The sequence below is a fragment of the Falco biarmicus genome, chromosome 6 (genome assembly GCF_023638135.1).
Source record: "Falco biarmicus isolate bFalBia1 chromosome 6, bFalBia1.pri, whole genome shotgun sequence".
Lineage (NCBI taxonomy): Eukaryota > Metazoa > Chordata > Aves > Falconiformes > Falconidae > Falco > Falco biarmicus.
The window spans coordinates 71,292,433-71,318,445 of NC_079293.1; the positions used below are offsets into that span (position 1 = coordinate 71,292,433).

The window sequence follows — 26,013 nt, forward strand, 5'->3', positions numbered from 1 at the left end:
CAGGAAGACTATCTCCCACATGCAATACCTGACCAGAGGGAGCATTTATTATACCAGAGGTAGCATTCATTATTTAATATAAAATGTACTGCTTTTGAAGGTATTCAAGTTCTTTCTGCCATGCTTTGGTACAGCAAGATATCTCAGGCTGGACTTTATGGTGGCTTTAAGGCCAGCAGCATGGAGCAAGGCCATCACCAGCATCAAGGCAAGAGCTTGTCCAAGTGCACCCAGACAGCTGAGGAGTGTCTGTGGTGGGGATGCACAGCCTGCAACTGTGGTGCCTGTGTCCTGTCTCCTAAAGGAAGCAAGGACCATTATTTTCTTTGAAAGCACAGTGGGAGGAGGCACTTATCCAGCAAGCAACTTGCATGCCATGAGGATGCTGAAGCAACTCTGGCACTCCACCACGAGGCCACAGCCTGGGGAGCTGGGCTCTGGTACCAGGGCACCTCTCCCTGATGCTCATTACCGTGCTGCTTTGCCTGGACTGACAACAAAACCCTGTTGCAGGAGGGATGCTGGACTGTGGTCCAGCTAAGACAGGGATGGAGAGATATGTGGGTCTCAGCCTCTGTTTGGCAGAAAGTTGTGTAAAGCTCTGTGCTTGTCGATGCCAGCTATTTTAGTCTATGCCCTTTCTGTTTTAGAAATAATATTATACTGCAGTAGGCTTGTCCGGTGGTAAAATGAAAATGTCCCATCTTTTATTTTCCCCACACCCAAAGTCCCACTGTCATTAATATATAAGGGATGTAAACATGGACAAGAAGCAGCAGAACCATGTAGAAAGTTGCACAGGTGCCCCATACCGTCACACTTTGACTTTTTGATTAAAAGGATGGTGGGATGGAAGGGAACTGTGTCTGTTTTTAGATTAGAGGAAAGATTCAGTTATCTTGACATAATTTTTTAGTGTCATTTGGGTCTGAGCTCTGAATTGGAAGGCCCACCACTGCTGTTCCAGAGACATGTACCTCCCTTTTAAGTATCCGTTCTATTCAGATCCCTGGAGTCTCTGGCAGCTCGTGGGGCCTGTCTTTAGGCAACTGAAGCCAGATCAATTTAGGTGTCTGCAAGCAGGTATCTACATGTGACTTCATCTAAACTTCCATTACAGCCGGTGGAGATGAAAGACAGGATTCAGTTTTCTACGCAAAAGTGCCTAGTGCCATATGACATTCCTGAGGATGTCTAACCCATCTCCACAGGTCTAGTGGACATCACAAATGGCACTAGGCATCTACCTGTGGGGAACTGAGTTGGGTTCCATGTATGATAATCCTGAGACGAAGAGCTGAAGGAGCAAAGTACAAGATGGCTTGTACACATTCTCTTGCTACAAAATTAATCCCATACTGGCTGTTCCCTCTTCCTGATGAAGAGCTCAAACCACCGGACAGCTGTAGAGCAGGAGGATGTGCAGGAGCATGGGAATGCAAGCAGCCATGCTTTGCAAAGGGCTTTCTTTTCAGGATGTGTTCTGAGTCCACAGTTTCAGGCCCCATGCCAGGTGGGATAGGTGGGGATTACCTCACTGTCAAGGCTAGCCAGGACAGTGGTGACTCTGGACATACCCAGACCGGAAAACCAAGCACCAGAAGAATTGTCATGGAGAAATTTTTATTGCCTCAAGGACTAGGTGGGGAGAGACAGATGATTGCTGCTTTTGACTGATGCATCCAGGGCAGGCAATGGAGTCAGCCTGGGCTGAAAAACTATTTGTTGAAGTATCTTTCCTTTTGGAGCATAATTCTTCCTAGCCACAACTCTCCTAAGTTGTACTTCTCCCACTCTGACATATTTGACTACTAGCTCTGTTCTCACTCAGTGGGCAGGTAGTAGCTTTCCCCCTTGCACACATGGCCTAATTCCTGTCTGCATCATCCCATCCATAAAACAGGGATATGTGGTGGTCAAACACAGCTGCAGGATCACATCTGCTGACTCCAGCACCATTCTGCATCATCATTGATGTTCCTGGGCAACCAGTTCAGAGGTGGAGAAAAACCTAAAGGCCTAAAGCGTGGAAGTCTTTTTTGGCAGTGTTGAGTGGCAAGGAGACAAGACAGTTAAGGAGTCAGCCAGGAAGGACCCCAACCCCCTGTGCTGCAAGGAGAAGTGGGATTCATTGGCTGCCCAAGTCCAGGCTGCCCACAAATGGAAATATTGCTGCAAGATCAGACGCAACCCTGATTTCAACCTCTTCCCCAGCCTGGCCAAGCACATTATACATTGACTTTAGTTCTTACATTTCATATTGCTTTGTAAAACAGCATAGCTACCTTATGGTAGGAGTAATACAGCTTGTCAATGTAGAAAATGAGCTGTATATTCAACACATATATTGGTGTATGTTCAGCACCTGTATTGCAAAGTATTAGGTGACATCTGGAAGTGTTCTTGCCATCTAATAAGATCAAAGAAGAAGACTCAGAAAACCATCCTAAAAGCCAAAGAGAGAAAGATCAAACCCATCTGGACAGTGAAGCCCCTGTTGTGCTAACACCCTGAAGCAAGGACTTTTAGGGCTTTCTGTGTTGCACCTTCCAACCAGCCGAGACTGCTGTCTGTGGGGGCAGGAGTGGTGCCATACCTCAGCTCAGAGCGACACGCAGTGTCTGACACCACTTTGGAATCACAAAGACCAACAGTTTGACCCTGGGGCAACACCTTAAACCACCCTTAGCAAACACCTTGCAAGGAAAGAAATGTGAAGAGCATCAAGGGCAGTGAAAGCTGCAATGGTAATCTGGGAGGCAGAGCATGTTCCCCATATAGAAATGTCATCTCCACGCTAACACACTCATTAAAAATGGGCCCATGCTCATTAAAAATGGGCTGCATCTCTACTAACGAGTGCCAGGACTCGCTGCCTGGCTGTGCCCCTGTGATGGTTGCCCTCTAACCCTTCAGACAAGGGCCCCATACAAGATGTCCAGCTGATCGCTAGACCGTGCTAATGCCTGAGCCATTCCTGGGGTCAGTGTCGCTGGCCTGGGCCAAAACCATGTCAAGAAATACTCAAACAATTCAGCAGTGCGGATGAGGGAATTCCTGTCTGGGGTAATTTACTGGTATGATGCAGCCCTTGAGTCCTCCGTGACCTCATCTGGTCACAGTTGCTGATTTATGCCACTGTTAATTGCTATAATTTGCTATTTCCGCTGCAGTAGCAACAAGGAGCCTCAGGATGAAGAAGAAATACTTGTACTGGTTCCTGGTCAAAAGCAGAGCAGGCCATCTCCTCTCTTAAAAAGGGCTCCCAATCAAAATATAACCTGTGAGAAGGAGAACCAACACTTAGAAGGGCAGGGGAAGGCGGCAGAAATGACAAGCCAAGCTCAAGGCTGTGACCTCCTGACAGGTTGGACAAGGGCATTTAAAACCAAGGAGACTTTTAAGGACAGATCAGCAGAAGAATGAGAAAAGGCTTTGCGTGCATGCACAGGAAGCTCCTTGCACTCATGGGGTACAGTATATTTGCTATATATAGGTCTTAGGCCTCTTAGGCACCCACGCTGGTGCAGAAGGGTGCAAAACCTTCCCAGGCTACTCAGGGCTCTGTTCACATCCTTTTTGCACAGGTACAAAATGACCCACTAAAGCAAACATATTGGTTCACAAGTGGCTTGTGTTACACTTGGGTTGTTTGAAAGCCCTTCAGCTTTTGTGTACTTTGTACCTGGAAGATGTTAAGCTGAGCAGCTGTGTTGGGTAAGCAAACTCTTCAGTGCCTCCTGGGTACCTCACCACTGGCTCAAACAGTCTCAAGATCAAACCCAGCAGTTGCTCTTTACACAGCCTTCATCACCCAAAGGGGGTTTTCTCCCATCTTGTTCTGTGCAGCGACAGCACATAAGAAATGGAAAAACTGCCATCGGCTTCTGCATGCACAGGAGTGGCCAAAGCATCATTAACAGGAGGCCTTCTAACACTTTGCTGATTTAGAGGGAATCACATTGATATTTTCCATTTGTTCCCTGCAGTTGAGCTCCATTGAGAGCCTCACTCACCTTCTTTGCTCCTCATTCCTTGAGAGGGATTTTTTGTTAACACAGAGCAGGCAGGATTTGCCCTTGTGCCCCGTCCAAGAAAAAGAGAGAAAAATAACCCCAAACAATTGCAAAGCTTTCATTTGAGAAATTAATTCGCAAGGGAGTAAGGTTAAAAATAAAGTTCTTTGGCCAGTCCCTTTATAAGCTCCAGCCATATTCTCTGGAATATAATTCATAAGCACAATATGTTTTTTGTTGTGAATGAGTGTGAAGTACCAGAAAAGGAAAGAGGAAACCCCTAATGTAGTCCTGAATAGACCTGTGAAAAAGGATAATAAAACTTGTCCTGGATTTCCTTTAGCAGCAGGTGCTTCCTTTGGAGTTTCTATTCATTCAGACTTTGGACAGATACAGCCTGCCAATTTTTTTTTTTAATTATTATTTTATTTTTTTTATTTTTTTTGTAAACCCAGAGTTCAGTTTATCTGAATGAAGGTGAATTTGTCTCCTTGACCACTGTCAAGTTCATGGTCCCACAAGGTCAACAGCAAAGCTTTTGTGGTGGATCCCCTTCCAGAGCTGACAGGTAGAAAGCTGCTACCACACCACTCAGGTCAGTATGTTTCCTCAAACATCCAAGGCTTTAAGGTCCTAAATTTTCATACTAAATAGTCCACCCATCCTTCCTGGTGAGCGACTACTGAGACACCCACTGTTGTCCATCCACAAACTTCGAGGAAGACACTAACTGTTGACTGGCACAAGGCAGGGCTCATTTATGTGGAAAAAGCAGGCAATATTAGCACTGGTTGATGTCTGGAAAACCAGATTAAATTGCTGTGTGTCCCTAACTCACATTATGCAAAGGCCTATATTGTCCAGAGGGTCATAGAGACCCTTCAGCTCTCAACAGTTCTCCAGAGGACACCAAAAGAAGCCATCTTCTCCCTGTTAAACACAGCCTGCCTTCCCTCCCAAGCCCTTTCCCCATCCAAAGACAGTACTGCCAACCCCCACCAATCCCCCCCATCCCCATCCCTACATCTTGTTCCAGGACACAGCTGCAATGTGCTATATTCCCTCTTGTCAACCATCAACAGCTCCCACCTCCTGCAGTGGCTCCTGTAATCCCTCATTATTCCAACTTCAGCCATGCACTACATGCACCTCCCATTCTTTTTGCTCAGACCTCCTCAGCCTTTCTTAGAAGACCTCTCTGTCATCCACCGCTTCAAGTTCAAATTTATCATCCTTGCCTTCAGAGCCCTGCACGACGCTGCCCCTTTCCTGCTCATTCTTCCTTCTTCCTTCCTTATATACAAGTGGTAAATGCCCTCTCTGAGCACAGAGCTGCTGACAGTGTCGTTTTTGAGGGAAAGAGGCAACAAGTCTAGGAAACAACCACCAGCCTCTGCAGGCCTCTCATGTACAATTTGGACAGTGGTGTTGGCCTGAGTAAGAGCTAAGCGAAAAATATGTTTATTTGTCCCATTGTTCACAGGAATTATTAAACACACAGTATGGAACGAAGCGAATCCCTGGGCAAATGCAGTCACCGACAGGTGTTCAATGCCATTGTTACCAGCACTGGTATAAATCTGTGCCAGATTTGGAGCGTTAAATATAGGCAATTGGATGAGCTGTTAATGTTTGCTTCAGGAGGACTGAGTTGAAGCCGGCAGTAAGAATGTCTGGCAGGATAAAGAAACTATTGAAAAAACAGATATTTGTTAAAGCTACGTAAGAATCAACAGTTTACATGGGTTTGCAGTCTTCTTTCTGCCCATTAAGATGGATGGGATGATCTGTAATGTATTTTGTACCTTCCTCATGTATGTGTCAACTGTTGCTGTAATTTCACAGCAGGTGCATGCAGATTTTAAGCTCCTTGGAGCAGACTGTCTTTTTGCTGTCTGTATACATGGTCCCTGAGATGATGGTCTTGATAGGGGTGACAGGTAGAAGTAACAGTATCGAGCAAGGTGCATCATGGAAAGTACGTCTGGGATTAACTCCTGCTCAGCCCTAAGCAAGATTCGCAATCCCAATCCTAAATGAATTCATGGATACCATTCTTTCCAAGATGTTGTGTCATGGCTCAGTCCAGCCTCCTCACCCCAGCATAACACTCACCTCCCCCGGCCATATGCCTCCCTCCAAACATCCTTTCCCATCCCTGTACCAGCCACTATCCCCGGAGCAGAACCTCAAATTATCTGCCACACTCACCTCCTGCTGTGTCTCCTGTGCCTGTGGCTCCATCACTGCCCCAATGGTGCCAGTCTCTGAGCACCAATAAACACCACAGATCAGCCACACCATGAGAATGCACAAGCAGATTTTATCACTGCAGAGGTCCTCGTCTGAGGTAGCTCAGCCTTCTCTAAACAGCAGAAAAGCCATCCTACAGCGGTACTCAAGCACCTCATGCAGCACAGTTGGTGACAGGCAATGTGTGACAACCCAGCATTGCTGGACCTCTGAAACCAGCACCCTTCACTCAACATGGGCTGCTAAAAGCCAATCCTGCATGAAAAAAATAAGTCTTTTTAGGTCATTTAATCTATTCCCAGGGTTCAGCAAAGGTTTGTTTCCTACAGCCCAACCTTGTTACAGATATGATTCACACGATGATATTTCAATCACTTCCTCTGGGAGACTCTTTCCAACAATGCAGATTTCTTGGCTGTAGAAGAATTCCCAGGGACTGAGCTGAAGTTTTCCTTCTCCCTTGAAATGCATCCCCTCAAACAGCTTTGTAGGGGGAACTTCCCTCCCTTCTGGTTGCCCTGTTGAGAGGCCACATTGTTCCTCAAGGGCAGGTGCCAAGCCCGTCAAAAATCTGGGCTGCAAATCTTAAAAAATCAGATTTAGAGTGATTCTATTACAGTTCAAAGAAACCCACTGGAGAAAAAATGTAGCACGTTTTGTCCTTTGCTTCTTTTCCCAGCTGAGGGGTACTATTTGGTACTGATATAACTAGAGGGAGACCAGGTAAATCCTAGCAACACACCAAGATCATCCCGTTGCCTGGCTTTTCAGTATATGCACCCCAGATGCTTTGCTAAGTCTGTACAAGTCTTCTGCTAATCAGTCTTCTGCCGTTTGATGGCATGAAGCTTTGCCATGTTGAACTTCAGGAAAGTGGTGCTGTCTGAAGCTTAAATATGCTGTTGTGCAGCTTGAACTCAGAAACGATGCCCTGCTGAATTTCCCTTTTTCTTTTTGTTCTGCCCAAGAGCTACACAGATCTTACACAGAAGCCTCAGACCTCTCCTTTTTCCTCTGTTCAGGGACATCACCAGCAATTTCAGCAAAACATCAGTCTCTTGGTTCCCGCCAGACAGCTCTTCCCCGTCTCATCAGAGCAGCGATGAACAGACCATCACAGATCCACTCCTGGAAAGAAGAGACAAAGCTGTGCAGGCTGCTTGACGACCTACATTGGCTGCGTTTCAGTAGGGGACCTGTCGGCAAGGACTGCAATGCACCTGCCGGCATTTTAGCAGATGAAACGAGAAATTTTTATAGTGTGTGTGTGAGCAAGTGTGTGAGAAAGGTAGAAAGAGAGGCATTTTCCCTGCCTAAAAGACGTATTTATGTTATGCAGGTGATAACTGAAGCAGAAGAGTTCATTGCCGTTGGCTGGGTTTTCCTGCAGCAGATTTACCCGATGGTTTGGCTGCAGTTTTCCTCCCTCACGGTCTCTCGCAGTTTGTATTTGGGAGTATACTCTCTCCCAGGAAATACAGGGGGAAAAAAAGGCTTCTCCTGGAAATAAATTGTGGAAGGGATCCAGCGGGCAACCAAAAAAGTAAAAACACAGCCAGATTTGTGGGTTTGCAAGTACTGAATTGCAAAACCCAGGCTTTGTATTAGAATTTTGTATTAGAATTATTTGTTATTACCCATCACTTGAACATTCCTGAAAATAGCCTTCCTCTCCTGAGAAAGAACAACTCATTCCTTTTTATTATTTTTACTATTATTACAGAGCTCAAGACACCCTTGTGAAAGCACTGTGGTATTAGATAAATTGTAAGATGAACTGTTTTCCATTGTACTAAGGGATGTGGAAATACCATGAGACAACCCCTGATGCTGCAAATTTACAGTTTTAACTAAAGCAGGTAGTTGAACACTGAGAAGAAACGAGTAGGAAACTGAGGCACATGGAGTGAAGGTGCGTTGCCCTGGTGTTGTTTCAGTTCTTTCAAGTAGGAAACTGCAGTGCTCCTGAGGATTTGGGACGTTTGAGGTCGCATGCAGAAAGTTTATGTTGGACTCAAGAGAGCAAAAGTGGAGCCAGTTTTCCCAGTGCTTAAATCCTGCAGTACATCAATGTTGCTGTGACGCAGAGAGCAAAACTGCATGTGTTAGGACAGTTACTACTAATTTCTATCTGTCTTGACCAAAGCATGAAATGCAGTCTCCTACATGCCACGTGCATGATGAGATCTCCCTTCCTGCATCCCACCACCCCTTGCAGACCCTGGAGGCATTGCAAGGCACTGGAGAGAATCCCAAGGATAAGCGGAGTTTGTGGTGAACACCTATGATGCAAGGTATCCCCACATTTGGGGCAGAAACCCAGAGGCAGGACCCATAAATATCATTCCAGCATGTCTAGGTGGCAGGAGGGGCAAGCAGGGTAGACATGCCAGATTGGGATACATCCACAGGTGTGCCTGTTGTTGGCTCAGCACCCACTTAGACTTATTTTAAGCAAGGTATGAGTTGCAGAAGGTCTCAGAGCTTCCCAAGCCTGCCTTCTGGCATGAACCCACCCTGAACTGGCTTTTACCAGGAGAAAGGGTTTAAACCATCTGCCTTCAGAGGGCTCAGACCCACCAAAAGGATCCTTACTCTACATGGCCCATCCTGCACCACTCTGCAACTTTATCACCCACAACACACAGCCATCCAACTCTACATCCAGGCTTCAGGAACATAGAGCCACACTCCTAGAAACACCATATAACCCAGCCAACCATGCCCTGGGCTGCACACAAAGCAGCGTGGCCAGCAGGTCAGGGGAGGTGATTCTGCTCCTTTTCTCTGCTCGGGTGAGACCGCCCTGCAGCGCTGCATCCAGCTCTGGGGTCCCCAGCACAGGAGGGACACGGAGCTGCTGGAGCGGGGCCAGAGGAGGCCAGGGAGATGCTCAGGGGCTGGAGCAGCTCTGCTGTGGGGACAGGCTGGGAGAGCTGGGGTGGCTCAGCCTGGGGAGGAGAAGGCTGCGGGGAGCCCTTAGAGCACCTGCCAGTGCCTAAAGGGGCCGGCAAGAAAGCTGGGGAGGGGCTTTGGGCAAGGGCAGGTGGCGATGGCACACGGGGGAATGGCTTTACATGAGAGAGGGGAGATGGAGATGAGAGATGAGGCAGAAATTCTTCCCTGTGAGGGCGGCGAGGCGCTGGCCCAGGCTGCCCAGAGCAGCTGTGGGTGCCCCATCCCTGGCAGGGCTCAAGGCCAGGCTGGATGGGGCTGGGGGCAGCCTGGGCTGGGGGCAGGGGTCCCTGCCCATGGCGGGGGGGTGGGACTAGGTGACCTTTAAGGTCCCTTCCCACCCAAACCTTTCTGTGATTCTATGAACCCTCAACACCTCCCCTGGTGCAGGCAGAGGCTCATGCACCCTCCTGGATCCCATCCTAGGCTTGATCCTACTACCCAGCTCCCTGTACAATCCATAGCCTCCCCGTTGTGCGTGCACACACACACCCACACCCACACCCACACACCCAGACCTGTTTTTCCATGGGCCACACAGATAGCAGCGAAGCCTGTGAAAAAAGGAAGCTGACCACAAGCTTTTGGGATCTGCTCCCCACGGGCTGGGGAGGGGGATGCAAATCCCTTTATAGTTGGGTCAGGTTTGTTTTACTATTATCTTTTTTTCCCTTTTCTCTCTCTTGATCAGGAGCCTGCGATGAGGCAGTGCTGCTGCCGGCATGAGAAAGCGAGGCCGTCTGTGCAGATGTTGCCCAGGGAAGCCAAGGTTCCCACACCGAGTAGGAAGCGGGGCCTCAGGAGCTGGGATGGGGACTGCGGAAGTGGCAGCAGGGCTGGACGCCCGCGGCCGCTGGTCCGGGGATGATGGGAGAGGACAAGCGAAGGGGGGGTACAGCATAGGGGGGGACATCTATTCTTAGAGGAAAAGGGGGGCCCTGGTGGGGGGATTTTATTGTAAGACTTTGTTTACACCCCAAGCCGAATGAATCAAATGACCTTGTTTATCGCCGGTCTCCTGAATGGACGGCAGAGGGAGAGGGAGGAGGGATGGGGAGGGGGGGGCTTATATTATTGTTAATGCTGCCATCTACAACTTCTTCTTTTTTCCCACCACACGTTGTTGCCAAGATAAAAGAATAAAAGGTGAAACTCTATTCCTTCCTTTCTCCATCTCCGCAGTATTCTCCAAATCCCCAGGCAAGCGGCTGTTGGAATGAAAGCACCAAACCATGGAGCTGTGTACAAGATGCAGGGCCTGATCCTGCTGCTGCTGCCCCCACTCCTTGCCAAACTAACTTTCTGTGGAGGAGTGAGAGAGCTGAGACCCCCAGCCCTGGGCTCACAGGGTCTCTCCCTGGGGAGAACACGAGGATGCAAACCAGCCTTTACCACCACTGCTGGATAGACCCCTCTTTGCCCCCGGATCCAGGGATAGACCCCTCTTTGCCCCCGGATCCAGGCAGCAACATGGCTACAGATCTCACACACAGGGCCATTATTTTCAGGAAATAACAACATCCAGGCAAAGATCGCTTATGTGCCTGCGTTTTTTGGGAGCCAGACTGAAGCTCTCTTCAAAGGACCTGGCTTTGCAGCTAAGCTCCTGCTCTTGATGCGGGATGCATGGGGGCTATTTTGGTGCAAGTCCCGGTTATGGTTTGTTTCACCTTCTAATTGGGACCTGGTGACCCCCATTGCTGCTTGATAACTTCCCAGACAAAAATCAAGCAGTTTTCAGGATATTTTACCTTACAGAGCTATGAAGGTCCCTGCCTGAGGTTATCACGGGGTTGTTGAGAGCATGAAACAAGTCCTTCTGGTTTGAGCATCACCAAGCTGCAACAACCCTCAATGTCTCAATCAGAGAGAATGATAGAGGGTTATGTTAGTTTCTAAATGACAATTTTCCTTCTTTATCACCCTTTATAAAGCCCTTCATGTGCTCTAGGATGGAGGAAAAAAAGCTTCCCAAGCTCTGTGCCCCTCCAGAGGCATCCCTTTCTGTCCCTCCGAGTGCCCTTGCCTGCTTGTGGAAGCCAGGTCTCATGCTGGGACTGGCTGTATTCATGGGTGATGCCCTCTATCTCTTCGCCTCACTTCTCCTTCCCTTCAGCTCAAGGCACTTTGATTCCTTCCGGATCATATATTCATTTCTTAATGGGTTTTGAATTTTATAAGCAAAATGTGGGACAAGTTGAAACCTCATCCAGGCCTCTTCTCCTCTCTGCTATGCAACTTGTGCATGTTTGTGGAGTTTTCCTTACTGAGAGACATCAGTGTAACAGGAAAATGTTCATATCTTTCAGTGCAAGCAGCTTTAATTCAGAACCCATCCATGGATGTGATTTGCTTTTGCACAAATCTCTCTTTCACGCAGCAGAAATGATTGCAGTGGAAATGCTGATCCTGGCTCACTGTCCTGATGAATTGCAAAATGTGTCTGGCTTTTTTTATATCTCATTACATTGTCACCTTTTCCCTGGTCTTGATTTTAACTTGATCACTGTTTCAGCCAGAACAAGGCAGGGGTGGATGGAGAGAGAGGAGAAAGCACGTCTGGTGGCCATATCACTCACCATCCAAATCCTCCACTGAATAGCTAAGTGAGAGTTGGAGAGAGAAACAGCATCAGCAGAATGGGCTGAGTATGTCCCAGCTCACTCCCCTTTTGTGGCTCTGGTGTCTGTACACAGCGACACAACAGAGAATTAAACCTGCATCCCCCCATGCAAGCATCCTAGATAGTTTCTTCAACCAACCTTCTGGGGATCCATTATTGGAAACTTGATTTTTCAGTTCAGGTCTCTAACTGCGGCCACCTCATGCTATGTGAGATGCCCAAGCCTGTCCGATCTGCCCCCAGGTACTAGCTCAGACAACAGAGATCTCCCATGTCATACCTGTCAGCGGGTGCAGATGTCTTGGCTACTGCAGGACATCTCAAATGTCACTAGGTGCCTGTGTGTGGGCAGTTGAATCAAGCACCTCATGTCTGTAGCATAGATGTCTACATCCAAAGTAGGTGTTTAGCCTCCTGCTAATATCAACAGAAACCCAGCCAGCACAGTCAATGAAGTGAGTCATCGGACCAAATGTACGTTTCTGATTTAAGGTGAGGTGAATCACTGGCTGGCATCATTTTCTAGGGATTTATAAGCAATAGCAGGAGCCTAAAGACCTGATCAGATATAAAAGCATGTGTCATAAGCATCTAAAGGGAGGTGAGAAGTACTGCAATTGTTGTGGAGCTGTAGCGCTTTCCTGGCTCCCCAGTGAGCAGAGGATACCTTCTTGCAGCACACAGTGACCCACCACACAACATGAGCGGGGGCCAGGTGAATCCATGAGAAGTCAAAGTGCTGACACCCTAAGGACTGTACTACCCCAGGGTACCAACATGGCACCCCCCTTGGGAAATGCACCTTTCCTGGGGCAGGTCCTGGGGAGATCCTGCCCCTGTGCTGCAGCTGGGCTTAGCTGAAGTGAGCCTCATCCTCACAGTGTATGTGTTTCACCATGCTGGCTTATGGAGTTGTAAAGACTTGTGCGTGAAACTCAGGAGCTGGACCTAAAGAGGAGCTCAGATCATGTGATTATAATGGTCCTTTCTGGCCATCAAAACAATGGATTTATTATTACAAGGTTCAGAAGGAACAATCAGGCCAGCCTTCCAAAAGGCATTTGGTCCCTCACCATGCTCTCCTGCTCAGCCACCAGTAGAGACTGGATGGACTCATCATCTGAAGCCATTCTGCCATTCTTATCTCCCTGCACTATATTCTGCCTTAGATATTTTCCCCCTGTTGTTTATTCACCTACACAATCTTTGCTTGAGTGTAGATTTCTCACTTATTGATACTGAGGATTATCCCATGTACTTTTGTCAGTGCTGGGCTATAGTCAAGGTTTTGGTCCTTGGCTTCCTACCTTCATGTGTTCCAGTTTCCTGGCAGAATAAAAATTTTGCCTCATACCCCTCAGATTTACCCATCTCTCCCATGGCTGGGGGCAGGTGGTTTTAGTAACTAGCTGTGAGTGTAGGACATGTTCCTGGAAGGTAGGAGATGGCCACGAACCTTGAAGAGTTGCAAACATGTTAGAAGAGCGTAATTTTGGCCAAGGTCCAGAAACCCTTGGCTGACAACTGAGGTGGGAAAAGAGAATTAAAAATATAAAGAGGGAGAAATGAGTGAAGAAAAAAGTCCTGCCTATTACCCAGAGCCAGAAGAAAGACAAGATGTACTTTGGTTGTGATGCCATGGCTAGGCAGATACACAAAGCCTGTTTTCACTAAGTGGCCCAATCTGTCCTCCTCTGCTTGCGAACACCTTGTTTGCAGGCCACCCCATCAGCTCCCAGCCTGTGCAGTCCCTGCCTTCAGAGGCGAGGCCTGGAAGCCATAAATTCCAGCATAAGAAGGTGTGAGGCTATACACAGGTGAAACAGCAGCAGCGGTCCTTGGATGAAAAGGATGCCCCAGGTAGAAGGAATGAACCACCCGTCTCACTCCATCGATAGCAAAAAACAACTAAGTGACTCCCTTAGCCTAGATACTAAACCAAGGGAACCAACTTTTACCCCCCAAACCAGGCTCTTTTCTGAGAGATACATTAGCTAGACTGTGTAAACAATTCTGTAATGTCCCCATCACTTCTCTGTCTTGTGCTGCACCATGCATCCAAATAATCCAGATCCTCTACTGTTTAGGCACTTAGCTCATCCTGATTTCACTCAGACTTACGCTGAATGACTGGCCACCAAAAAGCACTTTGACCTGTCTGTCTAAGAGGACAGATGCAAGATTTGCAGTATAAGCATAAAGCAAATTCGGTGTGGCTTACAGCTGGATGATGCCACACCATGTGATATCCCCAGGCTTGGAAAAGGCTGAATGTTTATAAATCCATCTATTATACTAAATCTTAGTTTTGTGGCATCCTGTGCAGGGATCAAAAAACCTCACAGCATAAAGCAACAAACAAACAAAAAAACCACTCAAAAGAGGGAGTTTCTGCCATCTAGAGGTCGTATTTTTCAATTACAATCACGGCTGGAAAGGCAAACCGTAATTTCACCTCTCAAATATATGCATGTAAATATCTATGTATATGTAATTTCAAAAAATAAGCTGTAAAAAGGAAAAACGCTGAGCTACTCCCTTTTCGTTATGAAATTGCAGCAAGAAACTCCATGCAATTTCTGTGTTATTCTTACTGCAATATCTCAGCATTGTTTGTGTTAGAAAGGCGCTGGATAAAGCACATGAGAAACCAAAGTTTATTTTTCATTTCCTGAAAGGGAGGAAAGTTTTTAGACAAAGCCACAATTGAGGGGGAGAAGTCATAGAGTCTTTTTTTCTCCTTTCTTTTAAACCTCAATTTGCATAAGATAGCCAGTAACATCTGGATTTTGATGCTTAACACCCAGAGTTAAGGTCAGCCTTTCAAATAATTCAACTTCTGTTTAAATAACAAAACAGTGGCTTGATATTTCAAGTGTGCCACACTCTTTGTTGCTTGAGCATTATAGCACAGCTTTTAAAATCTTAATGAACTAACAACGTTTTTATTTCTTTATGTTTTTGTTGCACTATGCTACATAGATGGCCAAATTATATGATAAGAAGAGTTTCTTCTGACCTGAAAGTCCCTTAAAGTCTGAGCAAATCTTTTTTGAATGTCAGAATCTGTCTGTGATTGTTGAAATTCTTTGAAAATCCCCATTTTAGGGGTAGTGGATGCCCTTTTGAAGACCCCTATGAAATTCCATTCAATGTTCATACCTAGTGCTTTCAGTAATGCAAAGGGGATTGATTCCCTGAATGTGGTATTACAGAGGAAAATCCAACATGCCCAGTTTATGACTTGGACACAGTTTCCCTATTTCCATCTTTTATTTCTCAAACTTCACTAGCTTACCTGGCTGACAAAGATCTAAAAATTCGGGAAGCAAATTAAAAACTTGTCTTATTTTCATTACATTTCATTTCTGCACCAAAGTGGTGCAGTGCACTGAGTCAGATCCGAACTGGGTCTGTTTGGCCAAGTTTTATATCTCCAAAACTGGTACCTGGGAGGTGCTCAGGGGAAAATTGTAAGAGCATGACAAGGAGAAAACAATCCTTTTCCTTGTACCAAAACAGGAGCATCCCCAGCCTGAGGTCAGTCTTGCTTTGTGAAATGTTGGATTTAGTGTCACAGGACACTGCACTGTCTGGCATGCTGTCCAGGAGCTCAGCTGTGTTGCATGAGGTTGCAGCTCCTTTCTGCAGGCCAGACCCCCAGTGCAAGGCACAGCAAACCCCACAGCCCTCGAGCCCTCGGCACCTGTATCTGCCTCTGACCGTTTCCATCTTGCAGGGTAGTCCTTAATATTTTATTCACTATAATTTTAAAACTCCCGTGACAAGGCTTTGACTGTTTCCTTTGGAAAACCGTTCCCCACCAAATAGTTACGCTCATTAGGAAATGCTGGTTGACAGCCGGCTGGGCATGAGCCGGCAGCGAGCCCAGGTGGCCGAGGCCAGCGGCACCCTGGCTGGTGTCAGCGATGGCGTGGCCAGCAGGGCCGGGGCAGGGACCGTCCCCCTGCGCTGGGCACCGGTGCGGCCGCCCCTCGAGCCCTGGGGTCCGTTCTGGCCCCTCACTCCCAGACAGAGCTTGGGGGGCCGGAGCGTGTCCAGAGCCGGGCAGGGGGCTGGGGCAGGGGCTGGGGCACCAGTCTGATGGGGGGGCTGGGGGGTCAGCCTGGAGAGGAGGGGGCTCGGGGGGGACCCGATCGCTCCCTACAGCTGCCTGGGAGGGGGCTGCAGCCAGGGGGGTCGGTCTCTGCTCCCAGGTCACAAGCGACAGGACAAGGGGGAACGGCCTCAGGTTGCGCCAGGGCAGGTTTAGGTTGGAGACTGGGAAACATTTCTTCACCGAAAGGGTGTCCAGCACTGGGACAGGCTGCCCAGGGAGGTGAGGGAGTCACCATCACTGGGGGTGTTTAAAAATTGTGTAGATGTGGTGCTTGGGGCCATGGGTTAGTGGTGGACTTGGCAGTGCTGGGTTTACAGTTGGACTCGATGATCTTAAGTTCTTTTCCAGCCCAAATGAGTCTATGATTCTAGGATTTCCTTTTCCTCATTCTGCTTTTTGAAAAAATGTTTTCTTAAGGGATGAAATATCTCTTAAAAAATAAATAGCAATTTCTAGTTATACCAGCCATCTGTTCCACAAGCCAGAAAGTAGAAGAGCTTTAGCATCAGATTTTTCAAGTGCTCAGAACCCATAGCACATGGCACAGAAGCTCAATCACGGCAGAACAGGTAGCAAATTACAAAGGCATATACATGATATACATGCTTAGCTACATCTGTCCTCCAGAAGGAGAAAAAAAAAAGATCCACATGCCAGAAGTTGTATGCCAAAAACAACAAAACACCTGTTTTAGAAGACTTTACAGTAAAGCTTTCTAGGTTTAAAATGTCAGAGGGGATCGAGTCTTAGATCACCTTTTGCCCGTGGGACCATGTGGCAAGGTGGCTGCATGCTTTCTGTAAGGAGTCACAGAGGCAGCACTGCCCCATCCGCCAGAAAAATGAAGAACTGAGCCCTATCTCACGGAAAACATATCTGGATTCAGGCAGGTTCCTTGCACACCCTCCACCCTTCCAGCTCAGCTGACCCATGGTGCTGCTGTCCCTGCTTATGCTGCAGAGAATAACTGCCAGAAGACAGTACCCTACCTCCAAGCAATCCCACACAAAAGGTTGGGCAGAAATATACACAATAAACTGTAATTAGGTATGCAAATTCAACTGGAAGTTAGATATGTAAATTCAACTTCCCAGAGCTTGCTCCTAGTGGAGAAACTAAAGGCAGGCATCGCTCCAAGTCTGGACCTTTGGCTTTTACCTTGCAGGGTGGGTATTTTTTCCTATTGCTCTGTTTTGTCTGTATTTTGGAGCTCCCTGCTTGCTCCCTAAGCCCCAGAAAAGCCCCAGTAAAGTTTGCTTTCGTAGATCCCACTACAAGAAGACACCCTTGATTATTGCTGCTACACATAATGGAAACTGGAACACATGGATGTCAGGGTCCTGTTGCAGGAAATAGCAACCAGGAGCAGACTATGGGCTGATGTGTGCTGGGCTTGCACGTAGCCTGTCTGCTTCACTAGATTTAGGTGATATTGAACTCCCCCCCAAAAACCCAGAGCTTCCCAGTGCCACTCTGGAAGTCAGGTAAAGCAAACATCTTCTGGGTTTAATGTTTTAAACCTTTAGGTAGACCTCCAAACATCCATGTACTGTATCACTTTGTGGTCTTTCTGTCTTCACAGTGGTCTTACCTGGTGTACCATCACCAGCGTGAGGGCACCTAGTCTGGATTCACCCCATTGTGAGGCTAGTTGAGATGCCCAGCAAGGTTTCACATTTATCATAGTCCAGCTCTCCCTCTGCACCCAGCCTCAGACAGCTCTTTCTTGCTTGTGAAATCCCAAAGCAGTAGAGGGGCTGCTGATCTGGACTAGGTTTGGTTTTTCATGCCCATAGGGTTGACTTGCCTCACCTGCCAGGAGGAGGAAAAGAAGCAAAGTTTCCTTCCTCCCTTGAGGGAGGCAGAAATGGCCAGTGACCTGGTGAAACTGCAGCCTGCATTGCCTGGAAGCTGCAAAACCTCAGCACTGGATGGGCACCCCTTTAGATGCATCTACTTGCACTGGCCTAATTGATGAGCAATGCGCCACGAAAACGACCTCCCATGAGGACAAGAAGGTGCCCACTCACAAGCGGGAGGTTGCATATTTGGAGACATCCAGTTGGTGACCTGCATCCTGTGCTCCTGGATGCAGTCATTTTCCAAGAGGCTGTTGGGTTAAGGGCACCCGTATGGGGCAGACAGAGCCCTTAGTAGCCTGGAGATGTCCGCAACAGGCCATTTGGCCTTGTGAGATTGCCTCCTGGCTAACACCATTGTTTTTCAGTGACAGAATGCTCTTACAAGTGGTACAATACAAGTCTGTAGTTCCTACAGCCCTCTCTGGGGTCTGGTTCAGGATGAACCAGCAGATGCCTCTCCTTCACCACTGCAGCTACCTTGGGTTTTTTTCAAAATTCTGTTTAAAATTTTATTAGAAATATGTTGATGTCTTACCCTTTTATCCTTGCAAATAGTCATTTATATGAAGCAGAACAAGTCCCACAGAGAATCCCACCACCAAACAGCCCATACACTAGTGCTCTGGATCATAACTGGGGTGGAAGGTGATGTTCCTCTCAACAGACTGTAGCAGATGAAAAAAAGGGCAAGGGAGGCTTGAATCCTACTTCACAGCATTGTGTCTGGCTAATTCAGGGTGTTTTTCTAAATGTAAAAGCTTTCATTTAACCACAAAGCACAACAGGAAAAATTCTCAGGCTTTCCAACATGCTCCCAAGACGGAACGCCCCTTTTCCATCCATTTCTAATTGGGATTTCTCCTGCTGAAATCATCAGAGGCTGATTATGCAGCAAAGCAGAAACCGATTTACCTTTATTAAAGAACAGTTCTGTGGTTCTCCGAGAGATCACAGTGGGATGGTACCATTCCCTTTTCTTTATTGTATAGTTAGCCTGTAATTGTGCAGTGATTGCTTTGAAATCCTGGCAGCCAAGAAGGAACGTAGGTGGTATTGAAAAGTTTGTGATGCAAGCCCTTCCTGTAACGGCAGGCAGCGGGTTGGTCAAAGCCCTTTTCAACAGTGACTCAGTGTGCCTCTAAACACAGTGGGAAAAACAGAACACCAAACCGTACTTTTTAAGCCCATTTGAGGATTTGAATAACGGCTTCATCACTTGAGCGAGCCTGCCAAGCTGGTAGGAGGATGAGGCTGGTAGAGCAGGAATCATTGGCAGAAATGCTGGGAAAGAAGCAGGGCTTGGAGGAGCGGGTGATGCACAAGCTGTAGCTCTGTACTGGTAAATCAAACAGGGTTGAGTGGCTGCAGGAACTTGCTCACCTTGTGTGGTTCGTAGATGGGCCTGGCCCTGCTTTAGCCCAGACTAAGATGCATCAACCCAAACGCTTCCCAGCTTAGCACAGGCCAGGGACCATTGCCAGAAGGCAGTTTGGATCAGCCAGCCTGATTTAGAAGCTGAGCTCATAACTGCATGTATCAGGCAGGACCCTGCCAGTTGGTTTTGGGGCTGGAGAAGAGGCCTTGGTGCCTTTTAGGTGATCAGATATATGAAACCACAACATCTGTGTGCTGCTTTCAGGGTAAAATGTAACAGGGTCACCTGGAGCTTATCCAAGGACCAACCTGCAATAGCAGTTTAAAATGTATCCTTGGAGGTGCGTGACTTTTGGATGCTTTAGTACCAGTAAAATGCGAATGCAGGATCCAGTGTAAAGGGAAAAGCCTTACAGGTCAAGATAAAGACAGTTTAATAGGTGAGGCAAAGCTGCATGTGCAACCGACGGAATAAGGAATGCACTCACCACTTCCTATCGGCAGGCAGCTGTTCAGCCATCTCCAGGAAAGCAGGGCTCCATCATGCTTAATGATATTTAGGAAGGCAAATGCCATAACCCCAAATATCCCCCATTCCTCCTCCTTTACCCAAGATTTTATCGCTGAGCATGGCATATGGTATAGAATAACCCTGCGGTCAGTTGGGGTCAGCTGTCCTGGCTGTGTCCCCTCCCAACTTCTTGTGCACCCCCAGTCTGCTCACTGGTGGGTCAGCACGAGAAGCAGAGAAAGCCTTGATGCTGTGCAAGCACTGCTCAGCAATAAATACCGGTGTGTTATCGACACTCATTTGGTCACAAATCTAAGACACAGCACCATATGGGCTGGTACAAAGAAAGCTAACGCCGTCCCAGCCAGAGCCAGTACACCGTGCATGAAGGTCCTGCCCAAGTGCTGGCTAATCCTCAGGCTGGGTGAACAGCCAACACAGAACAGTGAGAGATAGCACCTGGAGATGTGGCAGCATGCAGAGGCTTTGGAAAGCATTATGTTCCCTTGAAGAATGAGGTAGGCCAGGTTCCTCCGGGAAACAGGTTCAAACGTGGGGCATTGGAGGCATTTGCAAGTGGCAGCGTACCCTGAGCCCATACCCCAGGCACCTTGGATGTGATAACATGCATTTGCCAGGAGGCTCTGTTCTGCACGAATGGCTTCATTCTGATATTACCAGTCGTGCAGTGACAGTTGCTCAACCATCCGCATAATAACTGTCTTGTCACACGGCATCCAGCAATTGGACCCGCCTTGAATAAACACTTTCTGGTTGTTCATGCTCCTCTACACATCAAGCCATAGCTTCCTACTCCACCTCCTAGGCACTTGCTGTGAGTAGGGCTGGGGCAGTGACACTCAGATGGGCTGGAGGTTTCTCTACACCTCCCCAGTGCCCTTGAGTTGCTGCATCACTTCTGGGTACCCTTCCACCCTAACGAAGCCTTCTGCTCTGTATAGCATCACTTTTACCGCTAATATCTGGCCACAAGTCGCAAAACAGGAGAAATTATTAGTGCAGCTTGAAATAAAGGAATATGTAGACCACTGGCCCAGCACACTGTGTTGCAGGTGTTGTTTGTAAACTCATGCTCATTGTTGACCAATCACTTCCTACTGTTCCCTTGGCCCTTTCCCATGATTCTGTTCAGACCAAGGTTGCCCTGAAAATTTTTGCTTGAGATGACTCTACAGTGGAAACACTTTCCTATCTTTTACCCAGATTCGTACACATTCCAGCCTGCAGCAATGCTTTTCACATTGGGGGTGAGAAAATTCCTACCCATGTATGTCCAAGGCACGAGTCCATTCAAATTATTCCCATCGTGATCAAAGGAAAGAGGACAAAGAGCAAAGCTCTCTTCTCCCAGTAGCTCTCCAAAGGAGTTTCAGATGGCTCATAACTGATTGTTTCATGAGTTACTCTGCTTCATATGCAACTGTATGGAGGTCCTCTAGGATCTCACAGGGTTGCTGCACAGTTGAATTTATGCTCCTTTGTGTGCATTCCATGCCTAAGCCATCATATCATCCTTTCCCCTGCACCTCCCTGATTTGAAAGCACATGGGTTAGTTCTGGAGTTGCTTACGTTGTGATTAATGTCTGCAGAGGTGGTGTTAAGACATACACACTCAAAATCCTTGAGGAAGAGGAACTTTTACTTTCCAGAGGTGCCTTGAAGCCCACCCTTCCCAACAGAGGAGCCAAACGCAGTGCTCTTCTCTGCAGCCACTTGCTAAATCATTTAGCGGTCTGGGCTGTGGGAACAAAGTGGATTGCATATTAAAGAGCCCTTGAAGCAGTGAGTCATGATGAGACATGGAGAAAGCAACTAGTTGTGAATACAAGTGTTAGCCAGCACAAGACACCTCTCAGAAAAGGACGTGGGAGGCAGATACTTTGCACACGGGTACTTGGAAATACCCGATAAGAGGATGTGTCATGGTACTGCAACATGTTGTAAGCTCAGTCACTGCCAGCTAGTTCATTTTTCAAGCCCTAATTACCACCAAGAGTAGCGCATACCAGTGTCAGAACAGCAAAGAATTATCATCTGCCTGGAGGTGGCCAAGCTGGTGCTCTTTAAGTACATGGGCATTTCGAGTATGACTTTGAGAAGCCATCCATGACCAGCATTGTGGGCTTCCATGGGACTGCCAGAGAAGCCAAAACCAGAAGGATTTCCCCGGCAGTGAGTAAAAAAGGCAACTGAGCAAAATCCTTCAAGCAGAATAGGTGTTTCTTCAAGGTCAGCAAGCACAACCACAATGCAAAGGATGGGCACTGCTCAGCACAGATACACCACACTTGAGCATTCCCACGTTGCAGGGAAAAGCGTGGTTGTATTTCTGGGGTGCATTTGAGTGTGTCAACAGCTTGGTTAGGCAGCTCAGCAGCTGCCAGCCTCCATCTTGTATTCATCCCAAAGCCAAGCTCTCCTCCAGACCATAATCCAGCTACTTAAATCATCTCTTCAACATCCCAGAAGTGTTCAGCAGTTGCTGAACGAATCAAGTTGTTCAATATTGTCAGTAGTGTTTTCCATCCCAGAGCTATCTTCACTTTAGTTAACAACAATGATTAAATCACTATCACAACTGGTGTATCCCAAGAGAGGTCCCTAGCTTTTCATCATTCTCATGCCTACAGGAGGATAAACTGAGTCCTTGGTCTGAAAAATGGCTTGTCCAGATAGCCTCTTGGGAAGCCAGTGGGAAATGTGGGTATGAGTGCTGGTTCTCTGAAGCCTGCTGTCTCAAGCTCTAATCTAATCTTGTTGACAATCAACAACAGACACAACTGAAGAGCTGACCAAAGACTTTTACCATATCCATAGGTGATTTTTCACTCATCATCTGGTAGGCACACAAACTCACAAGAGAGAAACGAGCCCTCTGACATTTCGCTTACACTGAATTCAGACAGCTAAAGACTCATACACAAGTCAGAGCATCTCATGCAGTGCATGTGAAATGACAAATGGATGCCAGAGGTCATGGTCACAGCCATGTGTGTCCTCTGCCTTCTCCTCAGAGGGACAGAGGTGCCCAGGGTGCTGAAGGGAGCAGGAGAAGACAAGCCTATTCTTTTCATTGTGTCTTACCTCTGCAAAGAAGCACAGGCTGGAAAAGGAGAAAATGGGAAATCTCACCCCCTCTGAAAGGATACCACTGGGAACTGCTTTGTCTTCAGATCACCCATGCAACATCTACCGAGGAGGAGCTGGGGGAGAGGTCTGGGATCATCACCCTGAATAAAGGTTGGATTTCTGCAGTAGCAGTTATCTGTGACCTTGGACTGATGCTCTTCCAACCTTCCTTCTCTAAGGTGGAGCCACACATCTGTCCTACTTACTTGGAGCCCTCCCCACTTCTCATCCGCAACCAGCTCTTTCCGCCAAACTTGCACAAACACCATCACCTTCAAATCTTCCATCTCTCTGCTCAAGCTTGCACACAAATGGCCAGCTGGGATGCGGCAGCCAGGGAAACACACATATATATACAGAGCCCTTAATTTCTGCAGAACTAAGCCAAAATTATTTTGGTGTATTGGCTTTTAAATTGCTGCCTTCCGTGCCCACGGGAGGTGCTTTTTTTTCTCAGCTCCTCAGCAAAATATGCGAGCAAGGCCTAACTACCTCTCTGTCTCCTTGAGTACCCATATCCCTCTACTCCCGCCCCCCCCCCCCCCCCCCCCCCCCCCCGAATCCTCTTATGGATATTTCCCCAGGTCTTTAAGCATTTCCATATCCTGCTTCTCTTCTGGCATTTGCTGGTAAAGGTGTCATGCTTAGAACAAAACCTGAGTTTTGGTGCACTGCTTTGCATTACCATGCTCCATGCAGCAGCCTCTTGTTTGATGTTGGCCAGCTATGCTCAGTGAGCAAACGGTATTGAGAGAGATCTATTTCCTTTGCCCAGACATGAGGAAGAGGTATCTGGAAAGAGGGAAGGTGCAATAAGAAATGAGCAGCAAATTAAACCAAAAAGTGAGCGTCCTGAAGCTTAAAAGTTAAGGTAGCTCAGTTTCAAAACTTTTCACTCAGATCATCTAAATCTGCAAATACAGATTACAATAACACAAGAAACATAATACATCAATGTTGTAAAGCTTAAAAAATTAATAGGTCACATTGACCTGTCAATGACAAACCCGATATATTGCATTTTGATTGTGTGTGACTCCAACACATTCCCATCAAATCCATAACCAAAAGTGATGTGGTCTCTCAAAACACAAATACTTTTGAAACAAAATACAGCATCAGCGTGTTTTCATGAGATCTACTTAAGCACAGCAATATTAAACAACATTTCCTTCTCTCTCCAATTATTGAACAGTGTATGTAGTATCAAAGATTAATTCGCTTTAATGAATTTTCTGACATTTTAAATAAGGAGGGAAAAGTCTCCTGTTTATTATTTTGTAGCTGGTCCCAATTTGCAGAACTGAAGCTTCCATACAGCCAAGTAAACCACATTTGTTATCTCCATTAACAAGCAGGGAAACTGAGGCACAAAGCAGAAACTTGTCTTTCCCCAAAGCCACTGAGTCAATGAGCAGCAAGATGGATCAAAACACATATAGCAGCAGTGCCCTGCTTAACCAGCAAGTCACATCACCTTCGTTTAACACAGACCAGTATCCGTGTGCAAATGCTACCGATGGAAAAGACCTACTGGATCCTTTTGCAGTGCCCTGTTAGCCCAGGCTTTTTCCATGCCGTGTGCTGTAGACGAAAGTGCTTTATTCAAACCCTACATTAAAATAATTCAAGCAGGAGGGCATTTCTCATTTCCTTTGGGGGATACAATTCTGTAGCTGAATAGATTGCAGCATTAGGAAATATTTCCTGATGTCCAGCCCCTGCCACAGCTTCTAGAATCTATTGATATATTATTAATAGAAAGGAAAATAAATATAGATATTAATGCTAGCAGGCAATGTCTACTACTAATAGCTGCTAAAGTAATATATTCTCCTTGTTTTTAGCTTCTATTAGTCTTTTTGCAAAGGGTTACAGGACCCTTATGCATCCATTAGACAGTCAGCCATGTGAAATTAATGTGGAGCAATTTTCATAAGCATTACTCAGAACTAATAATAATTAAGCATTATTTTCTGCTCAGATAACACAGAAAATAAAGTCTGACTTTTATGCCAAGATGGGTTTGCATTAGCTTAAGGTAGATGAATTAATTCTCATTTACAAGGCTTCTCCACCAGCTAGCCAGAAAATATCAAGGTAATTAAAACCAATTTGTGAGGTTCTGTCCCATTGCACATTCACTGAGTTTTATCATTGCTGCAAATTGCAGATGCTTTTATGCTGTTGCAAAGGTGGGACACGAAGGAGACCTTGCTGCTTGCCTCCTTCCCACCACTTCCCAGAAAAGCATCCTCCTTGTGAAGACCAGAATGCGTTTTGCAATGCACTCTGTTGCAGGAGAAGCAATGAAAGACCAGCTCAGGCCCAGCTCAGGCTGGGATGTGGACCTCTCAGCAATGTATGTAAAAGGCCTCTAACAGAGAAAAAAAAAAGCTATTTCCTTTTGATTTACCGTTTACTTGCAAGAGTTTAACGCTGGCTAATTACAAAGCCAAAGGGTTTCTGTAGACAGCATTTTATGGACAGCTCAGAAACAGTTCCCTTCAGCCAGCCAGGTTTTTCTCTATTGCCTGTAACAACCAAAACCCAGCATCTGCAATCCAGGTAAATAAGACTGATTGGTTATATGATGCTACACCTTCCAACACCAGCCAAAAGATTTCTTGCCTTTTTTCTAGCTTAAGGAGACACTGAGTTTGACACGTAGTGATGTTGCATCAGCTTGACATAACACCTGAGCTGCTGCTGTGGTCTCTGAAGATGTCCTTACCTGGGACTAGCTGCAAGATAGAAGATACATTAGTACAGCTAATAGTCAGCTGTCAGACACATTAGCCCAGAGCTATTCTACCAACTGTTAAGCTAATATGCAACTGAGTAAGCTAGGACCTTTCTTGGGATTCAGCTTTCCAAGGGAGCAGCTCCTTCAGACACCCCATCTGGACTTTGCATCTGAGCTTAGCAAATAACTGGGCCTGATGTGACCCACCACTGTGGAAAAATCCGTGTTTTCCAGAGGATTATGGTCTCTCTTGTCTGAGTCCCGGCGCTTTCATTTCATTTCCCCAGTCTCTGCCCCACTCCCCTGTCTCACTGTGGCATCTCCTTTTGGTGTCTGTGTCCATATGGGTGAGATGGAGCAGGCTGACCTGAGACACAACTATATGGATCAGCAGTGAAAGAA

The 26,013-nt window shown here is 46.9% G+C and overlaps 1 long non-coding RNA gene across 1 annotated transcript in view; it reads right to left on the bottom strand.

The window, feature by feature from the left end:
* Window positions 1-23,643, bottom strand: part of LOC130151923 (uncharacterized) — a 47,782-nt gene extending 24,139 nt beyond the window's left edge. The window contains exon 1 of the long non-coding RNA XR_008822805.1: window positions 23,551-23,643. This is a non-coding gene — a long non-coding RNA (uncharacterized LOC130151923). The remainder of the gene's footprint in view (window positions 1-23,550) is intronic.
* Between the last annotated feature and the right edge of the window lie 2,370 nt (window positions 23,644-26,013).